Source organism: Carlito syrichta, unplaced genomic scaffold, assembly GCF_000164805.1.
Source record: "Carlito syrichta isolate Samal-C Ts95f unplaced genomic scaffold, Tarsius_syrichta-2.0.1 Scaffold316384, whole genome shotgun sequence".
In the NCBI taxonomy this organism is placed as follows: domain Eukaryota; kingdom Metazoa; phylum Chordata; class Mammalia; order Primates; family Tarsiidae; genus Carlito; species Carlito syrichta.
This window is the reverse complement of record NW_007260480.1, coordinates 650,374-660,836: the sequence shown is the minus strand read 5'-3', so window position 1 is coordinate 660,836 and position 10,463 is coordinate 650,374. Positions and strand designations below refer to the sequence as shown.

Here is a 10,463-nt window from a genome sequence, read left to right as displayed (position 1 = left end):
TCCCTCCAAATACCATCACACTGGGGATGTGGGTTTCAATATACACATTTTGAGTGGGAGCCAGGTGCAGTGGCTCCCAGCACTTTGAAGGTCAAGGCAGGAGGATGACTTGAGCACAGGAGTTTGAGACCAGCCTGGACAATATAACGAGACCTTTTCTTGACAAAAAAAAATTTTAAAAACTTACCGAGTGGTGGCACGCACCTGCAGTCCTAGCTACTCAGGAGGCTGAGGTGGAAGGACCCCCTGAGCCCAGGAGGTTGAGGCTGCGGTGGACCATGATTGTGCCACTGCACTCTAGCCTGCGTGACAGAGTGTGACTCCAACTCAAGAAAAGAAAATCGGGGGCAGGGGAGTGGGGAACACGAACATTTAGCCCACAGCAGCATTCCTCAGAGTTATCCAGACCAGCTCAGCCCCGGGGGTCTATACTTCGAAATATTTTCTCTCCCTTGTTCATGGAGAATATAGGCCAGGCCACCGTTCTTCCAGTTTATAGGCTGGGGGACTGAGACAGGGACTTGAGCCTCTTATTCTCCTGGGAAGGAGCGATGAAAGTGAATGAGATTAAGGCTGGCCGACCGAATCCTCCATTTAACCTGCTCAGAGCCTGGGGGAGATACCTAGCCCTGAGAGTCTGTCGGGATTGACACCTGCCTCCAGCTTTTCCCAGACACCCCACCCTGCTGAGTCTCCTGTTCCCAGCTGCAAAGCACATCCCAACTCCCAGGGCACTTTCTTTGGAGGCCTGCGGGTATCCTCATGCCATCATCTTTGGCCAGTTTCTCAGGGAGGTGTGCTGGGATCTGCCACATCAGATTTCGGTGGCGGTACAGGGCTGTTATTTAAGATGCAGATTCCTGGGCCCAACTATCTCTCCAGGGTCAAAATGAAGGGGTGGAGGTTATCTGTTCCCCCCCTCTTTTTTTTTACAGGATCCTCGAGTGACCTTTAGAAACTCCCTTTATGACCTTTGGGGACTTTTGGGAACCACTTATCCAAATCCTAGTCAATGATTTCCTTCTTAGGAGCAATGATGCGTGCTATTTGTTAAGCGGTACTTAACCTTGTGAGCATTTTGTGACATCATTTCTTTCTAAAATAAAATAGTCTTTTGAGCATTTCACAAAACCCCTTGAGATGACCAGGGAAACCTCATAAGTGATAGAGGCTCTAAAACTGGAAGAGACCTTGAAATTCGTAGTATCCAACCCCTACCTGGTAGGGTCTTGCCAAATAGTCACCAAGCCTCTGTTTGCACACTTTTTTCCTTTTCTTTTCTTTTTTTTTGAGTCAGAGTCTCATTCTGTTGCCCAGGCTGGAGGGCAGGGATACAGTCACGACCATGGCTACTGCAGCCTCGACCTGCTAGGCTCAGGTGATCCTTCTACCTCAGCCTTCCAAGTAGCTGGCACTACAGGCGCACGCCACCTCGCCTGGCTAATTTTTTTTTTGTTATTGTTATAGAGACAAGATCTCACCAGGTTGCCCAAACTGGTCTCGGACCCCTGGGCTCAGACAATCCTCTCACCTCCCCCTCCCAAAGTGCTGGGATTACAGGCATGAGCCACCATGCCCAGCATATGTGTTTCTTTCTTTTTTTCTTTTTTTTTATAGAAAGACAGAAGGCAGCGCCTCACTTCATTGTGTCAGGAGTCTTGGAAGCTTGACTACCCTACGTTCTCCTACAAACAAACCAAGCTAGCTTGGAAGCTTTAACAAGGAAGTGCAGTTACTTGTATGCCCTTGATGGAAGAACGGTCTTCCTCCAGCAGGACTGGTCCTTCTCTTCAACGGAGCATGCAGCTTCAGAAGGGACATACATGGAGCAGTGAGAGGGGAAGGGGACACCCACCTAGCCAGTCAGATCAGCCGAATCAACCTTGGCGATCAATGCAGTGACAGATGTCGCGGCCAGATCGCCCTCACATCCCTGTTTGCACACTTCTGAAGACAAGGACATTGCTGCCCCTCCTGATTGCTGGGACTTTAGAACATTCCTTCTGTTACTGAATCTACTCCGTCTTGCTTTGATTAGTCCTGGATCCCAAAAGCATACCTGTTCCCTCTGCCCCAGGAAGGCCCGTGTTCTGGAAACAGTCGACCACCTCTTCTGAGGCCTCTCAAGCTGCAGAACCTCAAAGTCTCCGGCTGTTCCTCTTGGAATCCAGGATGCGCAGGTTGCCATCACTCACCCGCCACTGGGCTGCCTCTTGCTCTGTGGAAGCCACTGCCAAGCTGGTGTGGCCACCGCCTTCCTGAAGGGCCAGGACTGATGCAGCCTGGAGCCCTGATGGCTGGAGACCTCTCCCATTCCATGGGCTCACTCCTCACAGCACAGGAACATGTGTTGTGCTGTGGTCCTTCTGATATGAAAACAGCCTCCTTCTCGGTCAGCCTCTCCTGGGTCTGCCTCCTCCACTCCAAGTTCTAATTGCTCCTGTCTCATCGGCCCCCTTGGTACCCAGAGGCAGAGCTGGGCACCCCCACCATCTGGGCTGCCACCGTGATGCCCTGTCCCGTTTCCTCTTTCTTTGGCCATTTCTTCTCAGTCGCTTCTTCCTCTGCTGCCCTTTCAGATCACCATTCCCAAGGGGCCACCTGTTGCCATCTGCTCACCTGCTTCGGTCTCAGGAGTTCCTAACATTGAGGGGTTTTTCCCACTTTGAAAATGTCATGACAGCTCTGGCTCCTTCCCAGAGGGTGGGGGAGGAAACTTCACCTCCAAACACTCAGTATTTTGCCTATAATGCCGGCTATCAAACCAAAGCCTATTTTCCCTGTTTTGTTTTATTTTGTCTTTGAGTTGGAGTCTCTCTCTGTCGCCCAGGCTGGAGTGCAGTGGCATGCTCATGGCTACCCCAGCATCAACCTACTGGACTCTGGCAATCCCTCTGCCTCAGCCTTCCAAGTAGCTGGAACTACAGGCACGTGCTGCCATGCCCAGCTAATTTTTGATTTATAACAGAGATGAGGTCTTGTCAAGTTGCCCAGGCTGGTCTCCAACCTGCGGACCCAGGTAATCCACTCACCTCGGCCTCCCAAAGTGCTGGGATTACAGGTGTGAGCCACCACGCCCGGCCCCAGTCACCTATTTTAACGTGCTACGGCCCACAGCTCCCAGAGCACACCCCAGCCATAGTACTGGTCACGCTAAGTTATACCTGGGAAGTCACTTGTCTGTTTCCTGCTAGGACAGTGTCCTGTCTTATTTGCTTTGCCTAACAGAATCTACCATAGGTACCCGATAATTAACTGTTTGCCACATGAGGGAAACATGTGTTAGTAAGGGCTCTTCAGGAAAACAGAACCAATAGAGTGTGTGTACAGCTATCATCTCTCTTTCCCTAGAGACAGAGTGACAGAGAGTGAGGGAAGGAGAGAGAGATTTATTTTAAGGAATTGCCCCATATAACTACGGAGTTGGCAAGTCTGAAATTTGCAGGGCAGGCCAATAGGCTGGACATTCCAGCAAGAGTTGCTGCAGCAGCTCAATCCTAAGGCAATCTTGAGGTAGATTTCCTTCTTCAGCGCGCCTTGGTCTTTTCTCTTAAGATCTTCAACTCAGATCCTCCATCTGCAGCAGAATTACCGCCAAGATGCAGATTTTTGTGAAAATCCTTACAGGGAAGACCATCACTCTTGAGGCTGAACTCTCGGATACAATAGGAAATGTAAAAGCCAAGATCCAGCATAAGGAGGGAATTCCTCCTGGTCAGCAAAGGCTAATCTTTGCTGGCAAGCAACTGGAAGATGGACGTACTCGGACTACAACATTCAAAAAGAGTCATCTCTTCATTTTGTGTTAAGACTTTGTGGCGGTGCTAAGAAAAGGAAGAAGTCGGCTGGGCTTGGTGGCTCGGCCTGTCATCCCAGTACTTTGGGAGGCCGAGGCGAGTGGATTGCCTGAGCCCGCGGGTTTGAGACCCACCCAGGCAACTTGACGAGACCTGGTCTCTACAATAAATAAAAAATTAGCCAAGCATAGTAACACACACCTGTAGTTTTAGCTACTTGGAAGGCTGAGGCAGAAGGATCACTGGAGCCCAGCAGGTTGACACTTGGGTGGCTGTGAGTGTGCCACTGCATTCCAGCCTGGGCGACAGAGTGAGACTCTAACTCAGAAAAGAAAAGAAAAGGAAGAAGTCTTACTCCACTCCCAAGAAGAATAAGCATAAGAGAAAGAAGGTGAAACTGGCTGTCCTAAAGTACTGTAGGAGGATGAGAATGGCAAAATTAGTCGCCTTCGTCGAGAATGCTCTTCAGATGAATGTGGTGCTGGAGTTTTTATGGCCAGCCACTTCCACAGACATTACTGTGGCAAATGTTGTCTGACTTATTGCTTCAACAAACCAGAAGACATGTAATTGTGTATGAGTTAATAAAAGATATGAACTAACAACAACAAAAAAAGACCTTCAACTTATTGAATGACACCCACATTTTGGCAGGTAATCTGCTTTCCTTAAAACCTAAGATTTAAATGTTATACACATCTAAAAAATACTTTCAAAGCAACATCTAGACTGGTGTTTGACCAAGCAGCCGGTCACCATAACCTAGTCTACTTGACAGAGAAGATTAACCATCACAATGAATAAACCCTCTGAGCCTCAGCCTCCCCGCCTATAAGATATTACTCTGAGCTGGGCTCGGTGGTTCAGCCTGTAATCCCGCGCCTTTGGGAGGCTGAGGTGAGTGGATTGCCTGAGCCCACGGGTTCGAGACCCTCCTGGGCAGCGAGATCTCATCTCTACAATAAATCAAAAAAAAAAATCAGCCGGGCATGGTAGTGCATGCCTGTAATTCCAGCTACTTGGAAGGCTGAGGCGGCAGGATTGCCGGAGCCCAGCAGGTCGAGGCTGCGGTGGCCGGGAGCGGCCACTGCACTCCAGTCTGGGCGACAGAGTGAGACTCCAACTCAGAAAACAACAACAACAACAAACAAAAAAAGATATTACTCTGTAGTTCCAGCTACTTGGGAGGCTGAAGCAGGAACTTGAACCCAGGAGTTTAAGGCCACAGTGCACTGTGATTTCACCTGTCAATAGCCACTGCACTCCAGCCTGAGAAACAGCACGAGACTCCGCCCTTAAAAAGAATTATAATTAGATAACATTTGGATTATACTCTATAGTTTGACCCACTTTCACTCACATTTTGTCATGTAGTTCCTACAGCAATTCTATCAAGCAAGTTTATTATTGTGTTTATTTATTTATTTATTTATTTTTTAATAGATGAGGAAGTCAAAGCCCAAAGAGAAGACATTTGTTGGTAAGTGGCAGAACCTGGGTTGGAGCCTGGATTTTCTTATCCAGTCTAGAGCTGATCCTTCTGGGCCAACTCTTTGAGAGTTGCTAGAGAAAGTTGCCAGGAGCAGGAAGCTGAAGCCGGAGCAGAGGAGACTCCTGCTACAGAAACTCAGAGGAAGACCATGACCGCAGGATGTTAGCATGGGCCTGGTCAGGCCAACCAGGAACTCCCGGATGTCATTTCTAAATCTTCTCCAGTTGAGTGACTACAGGTACAGCCAGGGCTCAACACCTCATGTATTAAGAACTACAAACTTGGAATTTAGGACAAATCTCAAAAAAAACAAAGGTGGAGAAACATGCATCTTAAAGGTAGCCAGAAAAGCTGGACCATTGCTCTTCACCTGCCAGGAGTCATGTAGCATTTAATGTTGCCAGAATATTCTTTAACAAATCTATTCCATCAAAGCTGCAGAGAGACCTTCAATGGAAGGACTAGAAACAGAGCAAGGTCTTCTTGTAAGGTATTCTATTTATTTTGACTTGACATTACCTCTGTTTACTTATAGAACTGCAGAAGAGCAAAGCTGAGTTTAATACTAAAAAGGTACTAGGTGCCAGGCTCAGTGGCTCAGCCTGTAATCCCAGCACTTTGGGAAGCTGAGGTGAGTGGATTGCCTAAACCCAGGGGTTCGAGATCAGGCTGGGCAACTTGGCGAGACCTCATCTCTACAATAAATAAAAAACTAGCCGGGTGTGGTAGAGCGTGCTGTGGTTCCAGCTACTTGGAAGGCTGAGGTGGAAGGATCACCGGAGCCCAGCAGGTTAACACTGAGGTGACCGTGAGTGTGCCACTGCACTCCAGCCTGGGCGATGAAGTGAGACTCCAACTCAAAAAAAAGGGTACTAGGGAGAATCTCAAGATCAGAAAATATCTGCAAGCCCACTCTGCAAAACGTGTTGAGAAGCCAAGCGTCCCAGGCACTCCTGGCACCGGGAAAGAAATCTCTTGCTCTTTCCATAACACTCTCTGGGCTTTTCCATTCCTGTGTATTTTTCCTCCACCAGGAGGCTTCAGGGGAGAATCCATTTCCTTGCCTTTCTCAGGATCCAGAGGCCGCTGCATTCTCTGGCTCTTGGCCCCTTCAAGAGGATGCTTTCCCCTACTAAGGAGGCTTATGATTACATTGGGTCCATCTGGATACTCCAGGGTACCCTCTCCACAAGTCCCTTTATCACGGCAAGAGCAATGGCTCATGCCTGTAATCACTTTGGGAGGCTGAGGCGGGAGGATAACTCAAGACCAGGAGACATAGCAAGATCTTGTCCCTAGAAAAAATAAAAAAATTAGCCGGGTGTGGTGGCGTGTGCCTATAGTCCCAGTTACTTGGGAGGCTGAGGCAGAAAGATTGCCTGAGCCCAGGAAGTTGAGGCTGCTGTGAGCTGTGATCGCCACTGCACTCCAGCCTGGTGACAGAATGAGACTCTGACTCAAACAAATAAGCAAACAAAAGAGATCCTTCATCACATCTGCAAATCCCTGTATATAACATGCAGGATCCGGGGATTATGACATGGACACCTGTGGGGGACCATTATTCAGGTTACTACAATGGATAATGGGCACATGGGCATTAATTCTATTCTACTTTTGAATACGTTTGACCAAGAACTGTGAAAGAAAACCTCTTTGATTCCAAGATCCCAGTTACCACCAGAAATTGGAATTTATACTCCCTTACCTAGCAAAACTTCTTGAAAATTTTCTGTTGTTCTTGTCTCTACTTCCTCATCTTCCATTCTCTTTAACCTATCCCAGTTGGGCTTCTAACTTGCACCTCTCCCCTCAACCCAATCAAGGTCACCAACTCCAGCTTGCCAAATCTAATAGCCAATTACTATTCTCATCCAACTTGACCTCTCAGAAGCATTCGACACAATTCACTACCCACTTCTTGTTGAAGAGTTTCATTTCTAAGTTGATAGTAAACACTGCCCTGGTTTCATCTCCAGCTCCCTCCCACATTCACTTCTCTTTGTCTGGTCTTGGCCCAGTCTCAGGCCCTTGACCTTTCTTTCTATCCCTTGAACATGTCAAGCACTCCCCATCTCGGCTTTTACGCTGTTCTTTCCTATCTTGAGACCCTTTTGTCCCAGAGGTCTGCACGACCAGCTTCTTCTTATCATGCTTCTCAGTTCAAATGTTACTCCCTCAGAGAGGCCTTCTGTAACCCCCTACCTTAATTCAAAATCTAAATTAACCTTCCATGTCCCAATATCCCATTACTCTGTTTTCTTTAAAGTACTAATCACTAAGTGAACTTAGTTTGTTGATGTACTGTTCTGCTCACTTACTTTGTATCTGCCTCACCTTGTTCCTTAAAGGCAAATACTGTATTTTGTCTTGTTCGGTACTGAATCCCTGGCACCTAATACATGTTAAATGTTCAATAGATACCTTCTCAAATAAATAGATGAATGGCTCAATTAAAAAAAAAAAAAGAACGCGTGGAAATAAATTGACCCAATGTCAGGTTTTTATAGAATTCTAACCAACTTAAAGATTCTGATTCAATAAATATGGGTGGGGCCAAGAATTTTCATTCTAACAAATACCTCAGAAGACTTTGGGGCAGCGTCCATAAACCACTTTTTTTCCCTTAATTTTAAAATTTATTTTATTTTAAAGATGTAGGGTACAATTCAGGATTAGGTATAGAAGTGGTCATTGTACAGGTAAAGTTTGGGCCTATCATTGGTCCCCACTTTGCCTGGTCTGAGATCAGGTAGGTATCCTTATTAATGTTATGTGCCCCCGCCCCCCGGCAGTTTCCAGCTACTGCCAATCCCTTTCTTATAGTATTATGGTAAATGTTCAGAGTCCACTTATAAGTGAGAACATGTACTGAGTTCTTTGTTTCTATGATAAATCACTGAGTATTATAGACTCTAAATCCATCCAAGTTGTTGCGAAGTCCCTAATTTTGTTCTTCTTTATGGCTATATAATATTCCATTGTGTATATACACCACATTTAAAAAATCCAGTCCAGTTTTGATGGGCAACACGGTTGATTCCATGTTTTTGCTACTGTAAATAGCGCTGCAATAAACATGCGTGTGCAGGTATCTTTTTTGTGGAGTGATTTAAATTCTTCTGGGTTTTATCCCTAGAAGGGGGATTGCTGGATTGCATGGAAGGTCAATTTTTAGTTCTTTTAGGAATCACCACATTGTTTTCCATAGAGGTTGAACGAGTTTGCATTCCCATCAATGGTGTGTAAGCGTTCCCTTTTCTCCACATTCTCGCCACCATCTGTTTTTTGTTTTTTTTTAAATCAATGATGGCCATTCTTCCTGGAGTTAGGTGGTATCTCAGTGTGGTTTTGACTTGCAGTTCTCTGATGATAGTGAGGCTGAGGATTTTCTCATGTATCTGGGGGCTGCTTGTATATCTTCTTTTGAGAAGCGTCTATTCAAGTATAAACCACATTTTTAAGAAACATTGATTTATTTACTCTTGCAAGCATTATGTAGGTAGGCGGTATAATTTAAAAGAGGTATGAGGAGCCGGGCTCGGTGGCTCAGCCTGTAATCCCAGCGCTTTGGGAGGCTGAGGTGAGTGGATTGCCTGAGCCCGCAGGTTTGAGACCCACCTGGGCAACTTGACAAAACCTCATCTCTACAATAAATCAAAAAATCAGTCGGGCGTGGTAGCACACGCCTGTAGTTCCAGCTACTCGGAAGGCTGAGGTGGAAGGACCGCCGGAGCCCAGCAGGTCGAGGCTGCGGTGGGCAGGAGCGGCCACTGCACTCCAGTCTGGGCGACGGAGTGAGACTCCAACTCAAAAAAAAAAAAAAGAGGTATGAGGATTAGCAGAATTGAGTCTCTTATCCAAAGTTCATAATGAGTCAGCAGGCAAATAGTAAGAAGACAGAAACAAGAAATTCTAATTTAAAAAAAAAACTTATCCTCACATGCAAGTTAAACATACACTAAAACCACTCCATTGATTTTTCTTGGTCGTTGATTCTTGACCTTTATTTCATTCTCTAAAACAAAGCCTAGACTTTCATTGCTCTGTTTGAAAGACTAGAATGAATTGCTCAGATCAAAACAAGACATATTTGTTTAAAGAAATCACCAGCAGAGAAAAATGAGATCATTGAAAGGAAGGATTAAAGAAAATGAAATCTTAGCTTTATAAGTACATTGTGTTTGTAAAAGAGAAGTAATCAGAAGGGGTAAGCATCCAAGGAAGATTTGCCTTTCAAAGGAATCAGAAGGGGTGGATGTTTGAAGAATCATTCCAGACACGCTTTCTGACACAGCATTGTACCAAGGCAACAATGGCATCGCAGTGGTGGTGGTGTGTATATAGTGATTAAGTTAGACTTGGGCTTGCCTAACCATTTATGGCAAGTTTGACAAGCAAAGCTGTCTGTTTATTGGCATTCGGAATCTGGCAAGGTGTTACTGTCTGCTCAAATCACATTTTAAAGTTCTACTTTTGCAAAGAAAAACAATCTGCACTGTATTTGACTTTTTAAACAAATTTCGGAAATCAGAGCTTTTGCTATGATCCTGGAAACAGGTCACTTTTTTTTTTTTTTTTTTGAGTTGGAGTCTCACTCTGTCGCCCAGACTGGAGTGCAGTGGCCGCTCCCGGCCACCGCAGCCTCGACCTGCTGGGCTCTGGCGATCCTTCCGCCTCAGACTTCCAAGTAGCTGGAACTACAGGCGTGCGCTACCACGCCCGGCTAATTTTTTGATTTATTGTAGAGATGAGGTCTCGCCAAGTTGCCCAGGCGGGTCTCAAACCCCTGGGCTCAGGCAATTCACTCACCTCAGCCTCCCAAGGCGCGGGATTACAGGCTGAGCCATCGAGCCTGACTAATAGGTAACTTTTATGGAGGTAGAACCTCGCACAGCAAATAAGCATGTCATCATATCTAAGATCTACCATTATTAAAATCCTGCTTGCTGGGCATGGTGGCTCACGCCTGTAATCCCTGCACTTTGGGAGGTGGAGGCGAGAGGATCGCCTGAGCCCAGGGGTTTGAGACTAGCCTGGGCAACTTGTCAAGACCTTGTCTCTACAATAAATCAAAAAAACAACTGGGCGTGGTGGCGCATGCCTGTAATCCCAGCTACTTGGAAGGCTGAGGTGGGAGGACCGCCTGAGCCCAGCAGGTTGAGACTGCAGTA

At 46.4% G+C, this 10,463-nt stretch overlaps 1 pseudogene; it reads left to right on the top strand.

Annotated features, from left to right (window-relative positions):
- Positions 1-3,599: 3,599 nt before the first annotated feature.
- On the top strand, positions 3,600-4,367 carry LOC110594592 (annotated as a pseudogene).
- The last annotated feature ends 6,096 nt before the right edge of the window (positions 4,368-10,463 follow it).